Source organism: Anomaloglossus baeobatrachus, chromosome 3, assembly GCF_048569485.1.
Source record: "Anomaloglossus baeobatrachus isolate aAnoBae1 chromosome 3, aAnoBae1.hap1, whole genome shotgun sequence".
NCBI classification, from domain to species: Eukaryota; Metazoa; Chordata; class Amphibia; order Anura; family Aromobatidae; genus Anomaloglossus; species Anomaloglossus baeobatrachus.
Genome location: NC_134355.1, coordinates 201855773 through 201872840, shown reverse-complemented (window position 1 = coordinate 201872840; position 17068 = coordinate 201855773).

Below are 17068 nucleotides of genomic sequence, written 5' to 3'. Positions count from 1 at the left end.
GTTTGCGTAGGGGGGTGCAACATTCAATCCCATCGCGGTCCCCTTGCATTGGAGAAAGAACTGGTCTTCAAATAGGAAAAAGTTCTTTGTAAGAACCACTTCAAGCATGTCTAGGCAAAATGCCTTTTTGGAGGGAGAGAGGTCGGTGTGGGTCTGAAGGAACGAGTCAACAGCCTGAATCCCTTCTTGGTGGCCAATACTTGTGTACAAGCTGGGTACGTCGAGGGTGGCAAGCAAACAATTGTCAGGAACCCTGGGGATGCATCTCAGTATGGACAGAAAATGGTTGGTGTCCTTAAGGTACGAGGGAATTTTTGGAATGTGAGGAGTTAGTATTTTCTCAAGGGTGATGGAAATAGGGGACAAAAGAGAGTGTGTGGATGCAACAATGGGGCGCCCAGGTGAAACAGATACATTTTTGTGGATCTTGGGGAGGGTATAAAAGACGGGGGTGATAAGGTGACTGTTGATTAAGAATTTGCTGAGTTTATCGTCAATTATGGCTCTTTGTTGGTAGTATCTCACTTTCTCATGTATGAGGGATGAGATGCTAGATGTAGGGTCACGTGGTAGTGGGCTATAAGTGGTAGTGTCTCCGAGTTGTTGACGAATCTCATCGGTGTAATACTTTTTGTCAAGAACAACTATAGCCCCGCCTTTGTCCGCTGGTTTCATGATGATGTTTTTGTCATTTTTGAGGGCAATTAAGGCGCTACGTTCATCAGGAGTCATTGTTTTTAAGATGGAATGTACCCTTGCTGATGTCAGATGTTGTGAGTTGGACAACCCTGGAGACCAAGTCGATAAAAATCTCAACTGGGTGGTAACAGCGGGGGGGTTGGTAGTTGCTTGGGATTCTGAGATTAAGTCCCGTGAGCGTAAACTCGGTGGTAGAAGAGGGGGTCGAAGATGTGGAGGCCAGTGTACGGGTTTCAGGAATTTTGTTTGCAAAATGCGCTTTAAGGTGAAGGTTTCTGAAGAACCTGTTAAGGTCGTGCTCTAAATTGAAGGTACTGAACGAGGGGGTGGGGCAGAATGAGAGGCCCTTCTGTAAGACTTGAATCTCAAGGGGGGACAGCGTCTGCTTGGATATATTAAAGACGATATTGTCCCTACCTGGGAGCGGGTCGTGAAGCGATCTGATCGTCCCCCGAAGTTTCCTCCCCCTCCTCGTTTGTTTTTTGGGGGCTGTTTCTGGCCTAAAAAAGAAAGAGAGTCCATAGAGTGATGGTCGCTGTCGGACCCTGAGGAATACCCCCCGCCACGGCGGAAGTTGCGTGTAGGAGCGGAGGTATGCCATCTGTAGATGCGGTTTTTCAAATAATCGTCCTGATCCCGCAAGAATTTATCGCGTTTGCGGGTTTGCAGCGTGTCTCGGTACTTGGTGATTGTGGAGGCGCACTTGTTCTTGAGTTCCTCAAGAGCTGCAGCATTCAGGGTCTGGGAGAGTTGGGTCTCAATGTTCTTGATATTAGCGTCTATGCTGACCAGTTCCTTTTGCAGATAGTCAATTGTGAGCAATATAATATCGAAAGAATATTTATTCAAAATGTTCTCAAATGATTTGCAATATTCTGAATTATCGGAGAACAGAGTAGGCCTCAGGGAGATCCTGAGGCCCCTCGGGATCCTCTGGGTTTTATAGTATTCAGCTAATGTGGCTGCGTGTAGCTCAAGAGCTGTGTTCCTCTTGGCCTCCCTCAGATAGTCGCGGGTACGAATCTCATCTGAAGGAATCGTGAGGAACTGAGTTCTTGTGGTCACCTTAGCCAGGATACTGGCGGCTTGTTCGTCATTAAATGAAAGAACAGGTGCCGACATGGAAACAAATAGTACAGTAGGAGCACTAAAAAAATAGTAGTAGTATAAATCAATGAGAATTTCAGGCTCAACCACTTAATATAGGTGCTTCAGGGGAAAAAAAGCCATGAATAGTATATAACCCCAGCACTCAAAATGAAGGCATGAGAATTTTTTTGATGCAAGTGGATTTATTTGACACACTGCAAAAGTGAACCTTAGCCAGAGCAACACTACCGACGTTTCGGCGTAGAGTCTTTCTCAAGGTAGTTGCCTGGAAGGTGTGGAAACAACAATAATGAGTGCATATATGTACAAATGCAACATAAAATATATACAGGATAAATACAAAAATATACAAAAATAGTACATTTGGAGAAAGAACGTACATCAATGGTTACAGCTGGAATGCGCGGGTCCCAAAGGATGACCGATATGCATGAAAAGAGGTAAGGTTCTTTCACAGTTGCAGAGTGTGCTCTAATAACATGAGAGAAATATCAATTAGTACAGGCATGATTCGAACAATGGGTACCATGGGGAAGTGTGACAAATGGATTGTCAGGTAGAGGTACAAGCCAGGGTCAATAACCTGGGGTATAGGAGACAAATGCGAAGCAAAGGGAAATAATAGTCGTAGTGGTGGGTGCAAGACATGTATAGAAGAAAGAAAGAGAGTGAATGGGGAAAAAAAGGAAAGAGAGGGAGAGAAAGAGAGGGAGAAAAAGAGAGGGAGAGAGAGGGAGAGAGAGAGAGTGTACCCCCCTGCTTACTTTTGCCACGTAATTTTATTTGCCCAAAGAGCTGACGCTTTTGCTGCCATCCTAAAAATGTCTGGAATAGTAACTTAGTTTTCCTTTCCTGTCCTGGTACCCACAGAACCCGAGCACTGTACCCACCTGCCCACTTTTGCCACGCAATTTTATTTGCCCGAAGAGCTGAAACTTTTGCTGCCATCCTAAAAGTGTCTGGAATAGTAACTTAGTTTTCCTTTCCTGTCCTGGTACCCACAGAACCCGGGCACTGTACCCACATGCCCACTTTGGCCACGCAATTTTATTTGCCCAGAGAGCTGACACTTTTGCTGCCATCCTAAAAGTGTCTGGAATACTAAGTTACTGTTCCTTTCCTGTCCACTGACCCACAGAACCCAGGCACTGTACCCACCTGCCCACTTTTGCCACGCAATTTTATTTGCCCAAAGAGCTGACACTTTTTCTGCCATCCTAAAAGTGTCTATCATAGTAACTTAATTTTCCTTTCCTGTCCTGGTACCCACAGAATCCGGGCACTGTACCCCCCTGCTTACTTTTGCCACTTAATTTTATTTGCCCAAAGAGCTGACGCTTTTGCTGCCATCCTAAAAGTGTCTGGAATACTAAATTACTGTTCCTTTCCTGTCCACTGACCCACAGAACCCGGGCACTGTACCCACCTGCCCACTTTTGCCACGCAATTTTATTTCCCAAAGAACTGATACTTTTGCTGCCATCCTAAAAGTGTCTGAAATACTAAGTTACTGTTCCTTGCCTATCCACTGACCCACAGAACCCGGGCACTGTACCCACCTGCCCACTTTTGCCACGCAATTGTATTTGCCCAAAGAGCTGACACTTTTTCTGCCATCCTAAAAGTGTCTATAATAGTAACTTAATTTTCCTTTCCTGTCCTGGTACCCACAGAACCCGGGCACTGTACCCACCTGCCCACTTTTGCCATGCAATTTTATTTGCTCAAAGAGCTGACGCCATTGCTGCCATCCTAAAAGTGTCTGGAATACTAAATTACTGTTCCCTTCCTGTCCACTGACCCACAGAACCCGGGCACTGTACCCACCTGCCCACTTTTGCCACGCAATTTTATTTGCCCAAAGAGCTGCCACTTTTTCTGCCATCCTAAAAGTGTTCTGAATAGTAACTTAGTTTTCCTTTCCTGTCCTGGTACCCACAGAACCCGGGCACTGTGCCCACCTGCCCACTTTTGCCACGCAATTTTATTTGCCCGAAGATCTGACACTTTTGCTGCCATCCTAAAAGTGTCTGGAATAGTAACTTAGTTTTCCTTTCCTGTCCTGGTAGCCACAGAACCCGGGCACTGTACTCACCTGGCCACTTTTGCCACGCAATTTTATTTGCCCAAAGAGCTGACACATTTGCTGCAACCCTAAAAGTGTCTGGAATACTAAGTTACTGTTCCTTTCCTGTCTACTGACCCACAGAACCCAGGCACTGTACCCACCTGCCCACTTTTGCCACGCAATTTTATTTGCCCAAAGAGCTGACACTTTTTCTGCCATCCTAAAAGTGTCTATAATAGTAACTTAATTTTCCTTTCCTGTCCTGGTACCCACAGAATCCGGGCACTGTACCCCCCTGCTTACTTTTGCCACTTAATTTTATTTGCCCCAAGAGCTGACGCTTTTGCTGCCATCCTAAAAGTGTCTGGAATACTAAATTACTGTTCCTTTCCTGTCCACTGACCCACAGAACCCGGGCACTGTACCCACCTGCCCACTTTTGCCACGCAATTTTATTTGCCCAAAGAGCTGCCACTTTTGCTGCCATCCTAAAAGTGTCTGGAAGAGTAACTTAGTTTTCCTTTCCTGTTCTGGTACCCACAGAAACCGGGCACTGTACCCACCTGCCCACTTTTGCCACGCAATTTTATTTCCCAAAGAACTGACACTTTTGCTGCCATCCTAAAAGTGTCTGAAATACTAAGTTACTGTTCCTTGCCTATCCACTGACCCACAGAACCCGGGCACTGTACCCACCTGCCCACTTTTGCCACGCAATTGTATTTGCCCAAAGAGCTGACACTTTTTCTGCCATCCTAAAAGTGTCTATAATAGTAACTTAATTTTCCTTTCCTGTCCTGTTACCCACAGAACCCGGGCACTGTACCCACCTGCCCACTTTTGCCATGCAATTTTATTTGCTCAAAGAGCTGACACTTTTGCTGACATCCTAAAAGTGTCTGGAATAGTAACTTAGTTTTCCTTTCCTGTCCTAGTACCCACAGAAACCGGGCACTGTACCCCCCTGCTTACTTTTGCCACGTAATTTTATTTGCCCAAAGAGCTGACGCCATTGCTGCCATCCTAAAAGTGTCTGGAATACTAAATTACTGTTCCCTTCCTGTCCACTGAACCACAGAATCCGGGCAATGTACCCACCTGCCCACTTTTGCCACGCAATTTTATTTGCCCAAAGAGCTGCCACTTTTTCTGCCATCCTAAAAGTGTTCTGAATAGTAACTTAGTTTTCCTTTCCTGTCCTGGTACCCACAGAACCCGGGCACTGTACCCACCTGCCCACTTTTGCCACGCAATTTTATTTGCCCGAAGAGCTGACACTTTTGCTGCCATCCTAAAAGTGTCTGGAATAGTAACTTAGTTTTCCTTTCCTGTCCTGGTACCCACAGAACCTGGGCACTGTACCCACTTGCCCACTTTTGCCACGCAATTTTATTTGTCCAAAGAGCTGACACTTTTTCTGCCATCCTAAAAGTGTCTGGAATAGTAACTTAGTTTTCCTTTCCTGTCCTGGTACCCACAGAACCCGGGCACTGTACCCACCTGCCCACTTTTGCCATGCAATTTTATTTGGCCAAAGAGCTGACACTTTTGCTGCCATCTTAAAAGTGTCTGGAATAGTAACTTAGTTTTTTCTTTCCTGTCCTGGTACCCACAGAACCCGGGCACTGTACCCACCTGCCCACTTTTGCTACGCAATTTTATTTGCCCAAAGAGCTGACACTTTTTCTGCCATCCTAAAAGTGTCTGGAACAGTAACTTAGTTTTCCTTTCCTGTCCTGGTACCCACAGAACCCAGGCACTGAACCACCTGCCCACTTTTTCCACGCAATTTTATTTGCCCAAAGAGCTGCCACTTTTTCTGCCATCCTAAAAGTGTCTGGAATAGTAACTTAGTTTTCCTTTCCTGTCCACTGACCCACAGAACCCGGGCACTGTACCCACCTGCCCACTTTTGCCACGCAATTTTATTTACCCAAAGAGCTGACACTTTTGCTGCCATCCTAAAAGTGTCTGGAATAGTAACTTAGTTTTCCTTTCCTGTCCTGGTACCCCCAGAACCCGGGCACTGAACCCACCTGCTCACTTTTGCCACGCAATTTTATTTGCCCAAAGAGCTGACACTTTTGCTGCCATCTTAAAAGTGTCTGGAATAGTAAATTAGTTTTCCTTTCCTGTGCTGGTACCCACAGAACCCGGGCACTGTACCCACCTGCCCACTTTTGCCACGCAATTTCATTTGCCCAAAGAGCTGACACTTTTGCTGCCATCCTCAAAGTGTCTGGAATACTAAGTTACTGTTCCTTTCCAGTCCACTGACCCACAGAACCAGGGCTGCCCACTTTTGCCACGCAATTTTATTTGCCCAAAGAGCTGACACTTTTGCTGCCATCTTAAAAGTGTCTGGAATAGTAAATCAGTTTTCCTTTCCTGTCCTGGTACCCCCAGAACCCGGGCACTGTACGCACCTGCCCACTTTTGTCACGCAATTTCATTTGCCCAAAGAGCTGAAACTTTTGCTGCCATCCTCAAAGTGTCTGGAATACTAAGTTACTGTTCCTTTCCAGTCCACTGACCCACAGAACCAGGGCTGCCCACTTTTGCCATGCAATTTTATTTGCCCAAAGAGCTGACACTTTTGCTGGCATTCTAAAAGTGTCTGGAATAGTAACTTAGTTTTATTTTCCTGTCCTGGTACCCACATAAACCGGGCACTGTACCCACCTGCCCACTTTTGCCACGCAATTTTATTTCCCAAAGAACTGACACTTTTGCTGCCATCCTAAAAGTGTCTGAAATACTAAGTTACTATTCCTTGCCTATCCACTGACCCACAGAACCCGGGCACTGTACCCACCTGCCCACTTTTGCCACGCAATTGTATTTGCCCAAAGAGCTGACACTTTTTCTGCCATCCTAAAAGTGTCTATAATAGTAACTTAGTTTTCCTTTCCTGTCCTGTTACCCACAGAACCCGGGCACTGTACGCACCTGCCCACTTTTGCCATGCAATTTTATTTGCTCAAAGAGCTGACACTTTTGCTGCCATCCTAAAAGTGTCTGGAATAGTAACTTAGTTTTCCTTTCCTGTCCTAGTACCCACAGAACCCGGGCACTGTACCCCCCTGCTTACTTTTGCCACGTAATTTTATTTGCCCAAAGAGCTGACGCCATTGCTGCCATCCTAAAAGTGTCTGGAATACTAAATTACTGTTCCCTTCCTGTCCACTGACCCACAGAATCCGGGCACTGTACCCACCTGCCCACTTTTGCCACGCAATTTTATTTGCCCAAAGAGCTGCCACTTTTTCTGCCATCCTAAAAGTGTTGTGAATAGTAACTTAGTTTTTTCTTTCCTGTCCTGGTACCCACAGAACCCGGGCACTGTACCCACCTGCCCACTTTTGCTACGCAATTTTATTTGCCCAAAAAGCTGACACTTTTTCTGCCATCCTAAAAGTGTCTGGAACAGTAACTTAGTTTTCCTTTCCTGTCCTGGTACCCACAGAACCCAGGCACTGAACCACCTGCCCACTTTTTCCACGCAATTTTATTTGCCCAAAGAGCTGCCACTTTTTCTGCCATCCTAAAAGTGTCTGGAATAGTAACTTAGTTTTCCTTTCCTGTCCTGGTACCCACAGAACCCAGGCACTGAACCACCTGCCCACTTTTGCCACGCAATTTTATTTACCCAAAGAGCTGACACTTTTGCTGCCATCCTAAAAGTGTCTGGAATAGTAACTTAGTTTTCCTTTCCTGTCCTGGTACCCCCAGAACCCGGGCACTGAACCCACCTGCCCACTTTTGCCACGCAATTTTATTTGCCCAAAGAGCTGACACTTTTGCTGCCATCTTAAAAGTGTCTGGAATAGTAAATTAGTTTTCCTTTCCTGTGCTGGTACCCACAGAACCCGGGCACTTTACCCACCTGCCCACTTTTGCCGCGCAATTTCATTTGCCCAAAGAGCTGACACTTTTGCTGCCATCCTCAAAGTGTCTTGAATACTAAGTTACTGTTCCTTTCCAGTCCACTGACCCACAGAACCAGGGCTGCCCACTTTTGCCACGCAATTTTATTTGCCCAAAGAGCTGACACTTTTGCTGCCATCTTAAAAGTGTCTGGAATAGTAAATCAGTTTTCCTTTCCTGTCCTGGTACCCCCAGAACCCGGGCACTGTACGCACCTGCCCACTTTTGTCACGCAATTTCATTTGCCCAAAGAGCTGAAACTTTTGCTGCCATCCTCAAAGTGTCTGGAATACTAAGTTACTGTTCCTTTCCAGTCCACTGACCCACAGAACCAGGGCTGCCCACTTTTGCCATGCAATTTTATTTGCCCAAAGAGCTGACACTTTTGCTGGCATTCTAAAAGTGTCTGGAATAGTAACTTAGTTTTCCTTTCCTGTCCTGGTACCCACATAACCCGGGCACTGTACCCACCTGCCCACTTTTGCTACGCAATTTCATTTGCCCAAAGAGCTGACACTTTTGCTGCCATCCTCAAAGTGTCTGGAATACTAAGTTACTGTTCCTTTCCTGTCCACTGACCCACAGAACCAGGGCTGCCCACTTTTGCCATGCAATTTTATTTGCCCAAAGAGCTGACACTTTTGCTGCCATTCTAAAAGTGTCTGGAATAGTAACTTAGTTTTCCTTTCCTGTCCTGGTACCCACAGAAACCGGGCACTGTACCCACCTGCCCACTTTTGCTATGCAATTTTATTTCCCAAAGAACTGACACTTTTGCTGCCATCCTAAAAGTGTCTGAAATACTAAGTTACTGTTCCTTGCCTATCCACTGACCCACAGAACCCGGGCACTGTACCCACCTGCCCACTTTTGCCACGCAATTGTATTTGCCCAAAGAGCTGACACTTTTTCTGCCATCCTAAAAGTGTCTATAATAGTAACTTAGTTTTCCTTTCCTGTCCTGTTACCCACAGAACCCGGGCACTGTACGCACCTGCCCACTTTTGCCATGCAATTTTATTTGCTCAAAGAGCTGACACTTTTGCTGCCATCCTAAAAGTGTCTGGAATAGTAACTTAGTTTTCCTTTCCTGTCCTAGTACCCACAGAACCCGGGCACTGTACCCCCCTGCTTACTTTTGCCACGTAATTTTATTTGCCCAAAGAGCTGACGCCATTGCTGCCATCCTAAAAGTGTCTGGAATACTAAATTACTGTTCCCTTCCTGTCCACTGACCCACAGAATCCGTGCACTGTACCCACCTGCCCACTTTTGCCACGCAATTTTATTTGCCCAAAGAGCTGCCACTTTTTCTGCCATCCTAAAAGTGTTGTGAATAGTAACTTAGTTTTCCTTTCCTGTCCTGGTACCCACAGAACCTGGGCACTGTACCCACTTGCCCACTTTTGCCACGCAATTTTATTTGTCCAAAGAGCTGACACTTTTTCTGCCATCCTAAAAGTGTCTGGAATAGTAACTTAGTTTTTTCTTTCCTGTCCTGGTACCCACAGAACCCGGGCACTGTACCCACCTGCCCACTTTTGCTACGCAATTTTATTTGCCAAAAGAGCTGACACTTTTTCTGCCATCCTAAAAGTGTCTGGAACAGTAACTTAGTTTTCCTTTCCTGTCCTGGTACCCACAGAACCCAGGCACTGAACCACCTGCCCACTTTTTCCACGCAATTTTATTTGCCCAAAGAGCTGCCACTTTTTCTGCCATCATAAAAGTGTCTGGAATAGTAACTTAGTTTTCCTTTCCTGTCCACTGACCCACAGAACCCGGGCACTGTACCCACCTGCCCACTTTTGCCACGCAATTTTATTTACCCAAAGAGCTGACACTTTTGCTGCCATCCTAAAAGTGTCTGGAATAGTAACTTAGTTTTCCTTTCCTGTCCTGGTACCCCCAGAACCCGGGTACTGAACCCACCTGCCCACTTTTGCCACGCAATTTTATTTGCCCAAAGAGCTGACACTTTTGCTGCCATCTTAAAAGTGTCTGGAATAGTAAATTAGTTTTCCTTTCCTGTGCTGGTACCCACAGAACCTGGGCACTGTACCCACCTGCCCACTTTTGCCACGCAATTTCATTTGCCCAAAGAGCTGACACTTTTGCTGCCATCCTCAAAGTGTCTGGAATACTAAGTTACTGTTCCTTTCCAGTCCACTGACCCACAGAACCCGGGCTGCCCACTTTTGCCACGCAATTTTATTTGCCCAAAGAGCTGACACTTTTGCTGCCATCTTAAAAGTGTCTGGAATAGTAAATCAGTTTTCCTTTCCTGTCCTGGTACCCCCAGAACCCGGGCACTGTACGCACCTGCCCACTTTTGTCACGCAATTTCATTTGCCCAAAGAGCTGAAACTTTTGCTGCCATCCTCAAAGCGTCTGGAATACTAAGTTACTGTTCCTTTCCAGTCCACTGACCCACAGAACCAGGGCTGCCCACTTTTGCCATGCAATTTTATTTGCCCAAAGAGCTGACACTTTTGCTGGCATTCTAAAAGTGTCTGGAATAGTAACTTAGTTTTCCTTTCCTGTCCTGGTACCCACATAACCCGGGCACTGTACCCACCTGCCCACTTTTGCTACGCAATTTCATTTGCCCAAAGAGCTGACACTTTTGCTGCCATCCTCAAAGTGTCTGGCATACTAAGTTACTGTTCCTTTCCAGTCCACTGACCCACAGAACCAGGGCTGCCCACTTTTGCCATGCAATTTTATTTGCCCAAAGAGCTGACACTTTTGCTGCCATTCTAAAAGTGTCTGGAATAGTAACTTAGTTTTCCTTTCCTGTCCTGGTACCCACAGAAACCGGGCACTGTACCCACCTGCCCACTTTTGCCATGCAATTTTATTTCCCAAAGAACTGACACTTTTGCTGCCATCCTAAAAGTGTCTGAAATACTAAGTTACTGTTCCTTGCCTATCCACTGACCCACAGAACCCGGGCACTGTACCCACCTGCCCACTTTTGACACGCAATTGTATTTGCCCAAAGAGCTGACACTTTTTCTGCCATCCTAAAAGTGTCTATAATAGTAACTTAGTTTTCCTTTCCTGTCCTGTTACCCACAGAACCCGGGCACTGTACGCACCTGCCCACTTTTGCCATGCAATTTTATTTGCTCAAAGAGCTGACACTTTTGCTGCCATCCTAAAAGTGTCTGGAATAGTAACTTAGTTTTCCTTTCCTGTCCTAGTACCCACAGAACCCGGGCACTGTACCCCCCTGCTTACTTTTGCCACGTAATTTTATTTGCCCAAAGAGCTGACGCCATTGCTGCCATCCTAAAAGTGTCTGGAATACTAAATTACTGTTCCCTTCCTGTCCACTGACCCACAGAATCCGGGCACTGTACCCACCTGCCCACTTTTGCCACGCAATTTTATTTGCCCAAAGAGCTGCCACTTTTTCTGCCATCCTAAAAGTGTTGTGAATAGTAACTTAGTTTTCCTTTCCTGTCCTGGTACCCACAGAACCTGGGCACTGTACCCACTTGCCCACTTTTGCCACGCAATTTTATTTGTCCAAAGAGCTGACACTTTTTCTGCCATCCTAAAAGTGTCTGGAATAGTAACTTAGTTTTTTCTTTTCTTTCCTGGTACCCACAGAACCCGGGCACTGTACCCACCTGCCCACTTTTGCTACGCAATTTTATTTGCCCAAAGAGCTGACACTTTTTCTGCCATCCTAAAAGTGTCTGGAACAGTAACTTAGTTTTCCTTTCCTGTCCTGGTACCCACAGAACCCAGGCACTGAACCACCTGCCCACTTTTTCCACGCAATTTTATTTGCCCAAAGAGCTGCCACTTTTTCTGCCATCCTAAAAGTGTCTGGAATAGTAACTTAGTTTTCCTTTCCTGTCCACTGACCCACAGAACCCGGGCACTGTACCCACCTGCCCACTTTTGCCACGCAATTTTATTTACCCAAAGAGCTGACACTTTTGCTGCCATCCTAAAAGTGTCTGGAATAGTAACTTAGTTTTCCTTTCCTGTCCTGGTACCCCCAGAACCCGGGCACTGAACCCACCTGCCCACTTTTGCCACTCAATTTTATTTGCCCTAAGAGCTGACACTTTTGCTGCCATCTTAAAAGTGTCTGGAATAGTAAATTAGTTTTCCTTTCCTGTGCTGGTACCCACAGAACCCGGGCACTGTACCCACCTGCCCACTTTTGCCACGCAATTTCATTTGCCCAAAGAGCTGACACTTTTGCTGCCATCCTCAAAGTGTCTGGAATACTAAGTTACTGTTCCTTTCCAGTCCACTGACCCACAGAACCAGGGCTGCCCACTTTTGCCACGCAATTTTATTTGCCCAAAGAGCTGACACTTTTGCTGCCATCTTAAAAGTGTCTGGAATAGTAAATCAGTTTTCCTTTCCTGTCCTGGTACCCCCAGAACCCGGGCACTGTACGCACCTGCCCACTTTTGTCACGCAATTTCATTTGCCCAAAGAGCTGAAACTTTTGCTGCCATCCTCAAAGTGTCTGGAATACTAAGTTACTGTTCCTTTCCAGTCCACTGACCCACAGAACCAGGGCTGCCCACTTTTGCCATGCAATTTTATTTGCCCAAAGAGCTGACACTTTTGCTGGCATTCTAAAAGTGTCTGGAATAGTAACTTAGTTTTCCTTTCCTGTCCTGGTACCCACATAACCCGGGCACTGTACCCACCTGCCCACTTTTGCTACGCAATTTCATTTGCCCAAAGAGCTGACACTTTTGCTGCCATCCTCAAAGTGTCTGGAATACTAAGTTACTGTTCCTTTCCTGTCCACTGACCCACAGAACCAGGGCTGCCCACTTTTGCCATGCAATTTTATTTGCCCAAAGAGCTGACACTTTTGCTGCCATTCTAAAAGTGTCTGGAATAGTAACTTAGTTTTCCTTTCCTGTCCTGGTACCCACAGAAACCGGGCACTGTACCCACCTGCCCACTTTTGCCATGCAATTTTATTTCCCAAAGAACTGACACTTTTGCTGCCATCCTAAAAGTGTCTGAAATACTAAGTTACTGTTCCTTGCCTATCCACTGACCCACAGAACCCGGGCACTGTACCCACCTGCCCACTTTTGCCACGCAATTGTATTTGCCCAAAGAGCTGACACTTTTTCTGCCATCCTAAAAGTGTCTATAATAGTAACTTAATTTTCCTTTCCTGTCCTGTTACCCACAGAACCCGGGCACTGTACGCACCTGCCCACTTTTGCCATGCAATTTTATTTGCTCAAAGAGCTGACACTTTTGCTGCCATCCTAAAAGTGTCTGGAATAGTAACTTAGTTTTCCTTTCCTGTCCTAGTACCCACAGAACCCGGGCACTGTACCCCCCTGCTTACTTTTGCCACGTAATTTTATTTGCCCAAAGAGCTGACGCCATTGCTGCCATCCTAAAAGTGTCTGGAATACTAAATTACTGTTCCCTTCCTGTCCACTGACCCACAGAATCCGGGCACTGTACCCACCTGCCCCCTTTTGCCACACAATTTTATTTGCCCAAAGAGCTGCCACTTTTTCTGCCATCCTAAAAGTGTTCTGAATAGTAACTTAGTTTTCCTTTCCTGTCCTGGTACCCACAGAACCCGGGCACTGTACCCACCTGCCCACTTTTGCCACGCAATTTTATTTGCCCGAAGAGCTGACACTTTTGCTGCCATCCTAAAAGTGTCTGGAATAGTAACTTAGTTTTCCTTTCCTGTCCTGGTACCCACAGAACCTGGGCACTGTACCCACTTGCCCACTTTTGCCACGCAATTTTATTTGTTTAAAGAGCTGACACTTTTTCTGCCATCCTAAAAGTGTCTGGAATAGTAACTTAGTTTTCCTTTCCTGTCCTGGTACCCCCAGAACCCGGGCACTGTACCCACCTGCCCACTTTTGCCATGCAATTTTATTTCCCAAAGAACTGACACTTTTGCTGCCATCCTAAAAGTGTCTGAAATACTAAGTTACTGTTCCTTGCCTATCCACTGACCCACAGAACCCGGGCACTGTACCCACCTGCCCACTTTTGCCACGCAATTGTATTTGCCCAAAGAGCTGACACTTTTTCTGCCATCCTAAAAGTGTCTATAATAGTAACTTAATTTTCCTTTCCTGTCCTGTTAACCACAGAACCCGGGCACTGTACGCACCTGCCCACTTTTGCCATGCAATTTTATTTGCTCAAAGAGCTGACACTTTTGCTGCCATCCTAAAAGTGTCTGGAATAGTAACTTAGTTTTCCTTTCCTGTCCTAGTACCCACAGAACCCGGGCACTGTACCCCCCTGCTTACTTTTGCCACGTAATTTTATTTGCCCAAAGAGCTGACGCCATTGCTGCCATCCTAAAAGTGTCTGGAATACTAAATTACTGTTCCCTTCCTGTCCACTGACCCACAGAATCCGGGCACTGTACCCACCTGCCCACTTTTGCCACGCAATTTTATTTGCCCAAAGAGCTGCCACTTTTTCTGCCATCCTAAAAGTGTTCTGAATAGTAACTTAGTTTTCCTTTCCTGTCCTGGTACCCACAGAACCCGGGCACTGTACCCACCTGCCCACTTTTGCCACGCAATTTTATTTGCCCGAAGAGCTGACACTTTTGCTGCCATCCTAAAAGTGTCTGGAATAGTAACTTAGTTTTCCTTTCCTGTCCTGGTACCCACAGAACCTGGGCACTGTACCCACTTGCCCACTTTTGCCACGCAATTTTATTTGTTTAAAGAGCTGACACTTTTTCTGCCATCCTAAAAGTGTCTGGAATAGTAACTTAGTTTTCCTTTCCTGTCCTGGTACCCACAGAACCCGGGCACTGTACCCACCTGCCCACTTTTGCCACGCAATTTCATTTGCCCAAAGAGCTGACACTTTTGCTGCCATCCTCAAAGTGTCTGGAATACTAAGTTACTGTTCCTTTCCAGTCCACTGACCCACAGAACCAGGGCTGCCCACTTTTGCCATGCAATTTTATTTTCCCAAAGAACTGACACTTTTGCTGCCATCCTAAAAGTGTCTGAAATACTAAGATACTGTTCCTTGCCTATCCACTGACCCACAGAACCCGGGCACTGTACCCACCTGCCCACTTTTGCCACGCAATTGTATTTGCCCAAAGAGCTGACAATTTTTCTGCCATCCTAAAAGTGTCTATAATAGTAACTTAATTTTCCTTTCCTGTCCTGTTACCCACAGAACCCGGGCACTGCACCCACCTGCCCACTTTTGCCATGCAATTTTATTTGCCCAAAGAGCTGAAACTTTTGCTGCCATCCTCAAAGTGTCTGGAATACTAAGTTACTGTTCCTTTCCAGTCCACTGACCCACAGAACCAGGGCTGCCCACTTTTGCCATGCAATTTTATTTGCCCAAAGAGCTGACACTTTTGCTGGCATTCTAAAAGTGTCTGGAATAGTAACTTAGTTTTCCTTTCCTGTCCTGGTACCCACATAACCCGGGCACTGTACCCACCTGCCCACTTTTGCCACGCAATTTCATTTGCCCAAAGCTGACACTTTTGCTGCCATCCTCAAAGTGTCTGGAATACTAAGTTACTGTTCCTTTCCTGTCCACTGACCCACAGAACCAGGGCTGCCCACTTTTGCCATGCAATTTTATTTGCCCAAAGAGCTGACACTTTTGCTGCCATTCTAAAAGTGTCTGGAATAGTAACTTAGTTTTCCTTTCCTGTCCTGGTACCCACAGAAACCGGGCACTGTACCTACCTGCCCACTTTTGCCACGCAATTTTATTTCCCAAAGAACTGACACTTTTGCTGCCATCCTAAAAGTGTCTGAAATACTAAGATACTGTTCCTTGCCTATCCACTGACCCACAGAACCCGGGCACTGTACCCACCTGCCCACTTTTGCCACGCAATTGTATTTGCCCAAAGAGCTGACAATTTTTCTGCCATCCTAAAAGTGTCTATAATAGTAACTTAATTTTCCTTTCCTGTCCTGTTACCCACAGAACCCGGGCACTGTACCCACCTGCCCACTTTTGCCATGCAATTTTATTTGCTCAAAGAGCTGACACTTTTGCTGCCATCCTAAAAGTGTCTGGAATAGTAACTTAGTTTTCCTTTCCTGTCCTAGTACCCACAGAACCCGGGCACTGTACCCCCCTGCTTACTTTTGCCACGTAATTTTATTTGCCCAAAGAGCTGACGCCATTGCTGCCATCCTAAAAGTGTCTGGAATACTAAACTACTGTTCCCTTCCTGTCCACTGACCCACAGAATCCGGGCACTGTACCCACCTGCCCACTTTTGCCACGCAATTTTATTTGCCCAAAGAGCTGCCACTTTTTCTGCCATCCTAAAAGTGTTCTGAATAGTAACTTAGTTTTCCTTTCCTGTCCTGGTACCCACAGAACCCGGGCACTGTACCCACCTGCCCACTTTTGCCACGCAATTTCATTTGCCCAAAGAGCTGACACTTTTGCTGCCATCCTCAAAGTGTCTGGAATACTAAGTTACTGTTCCTTTCCAGTCCACTGACCCACAGAACCAGGGCTGCCCACTTTTGCCATGCAATTTTATTTGCCCAAAGAGCTGACACTTTTGCTGCCATTCTAAAAGTGTCTGGAATAGTAACTTAGTTTTCCTTTCCTGTCCTGGTACCCACAGAAACCGGGCACTGTACCTACCTGCCCACTTTTGCCACGCAATTTTATTTCCCAAAGAACTGACACTTTTGCTGCCATCCTAAAAGTGTCTGAAATACTAAGATACTGTTCCTTGCCTATCCACTGACCCACAGAACCTGGGCACTGTACCCACCTGCCCACTTTTGCCACGCAATTGTATTTGCCCAAAGAGCTGACAATTTTTCTGCCATCCTAAAAGTGTCTATAATAGTAACTTAATTTTCCTTTCCTGTCCTGTTACCCACAGAACCCGGGCACTGCACCCACCTGCCCACTTTTGCCATGCAATTTTATTTGCCCAAAGAGCTGAAACTTTTGCTGCCATCCTCAAAGTGTCTGGAATACTAAGTTACTGTTCCTTTCCAGTCCACTGACCCACAGAACCAGGGCTGCCCACTTTTGCCATGCAATTTTATTTGCCCAAAGAGCTGACACTTTTGCTGGCATTCTAAAAGTGTCTGGAATAGTAACTTAGTTTTCCTTTCCTGTCCTGGTACCCACATAACCCGGGCACTGTACCCACCTGCCCACTTTTGCCACGCAATTTCATTTGCCCAAAGCTGACACTTTTGCTGCCATCCTCAAAGTGTCTGGAATACTAAGTTACTGTTCCTTTCCTGTCCA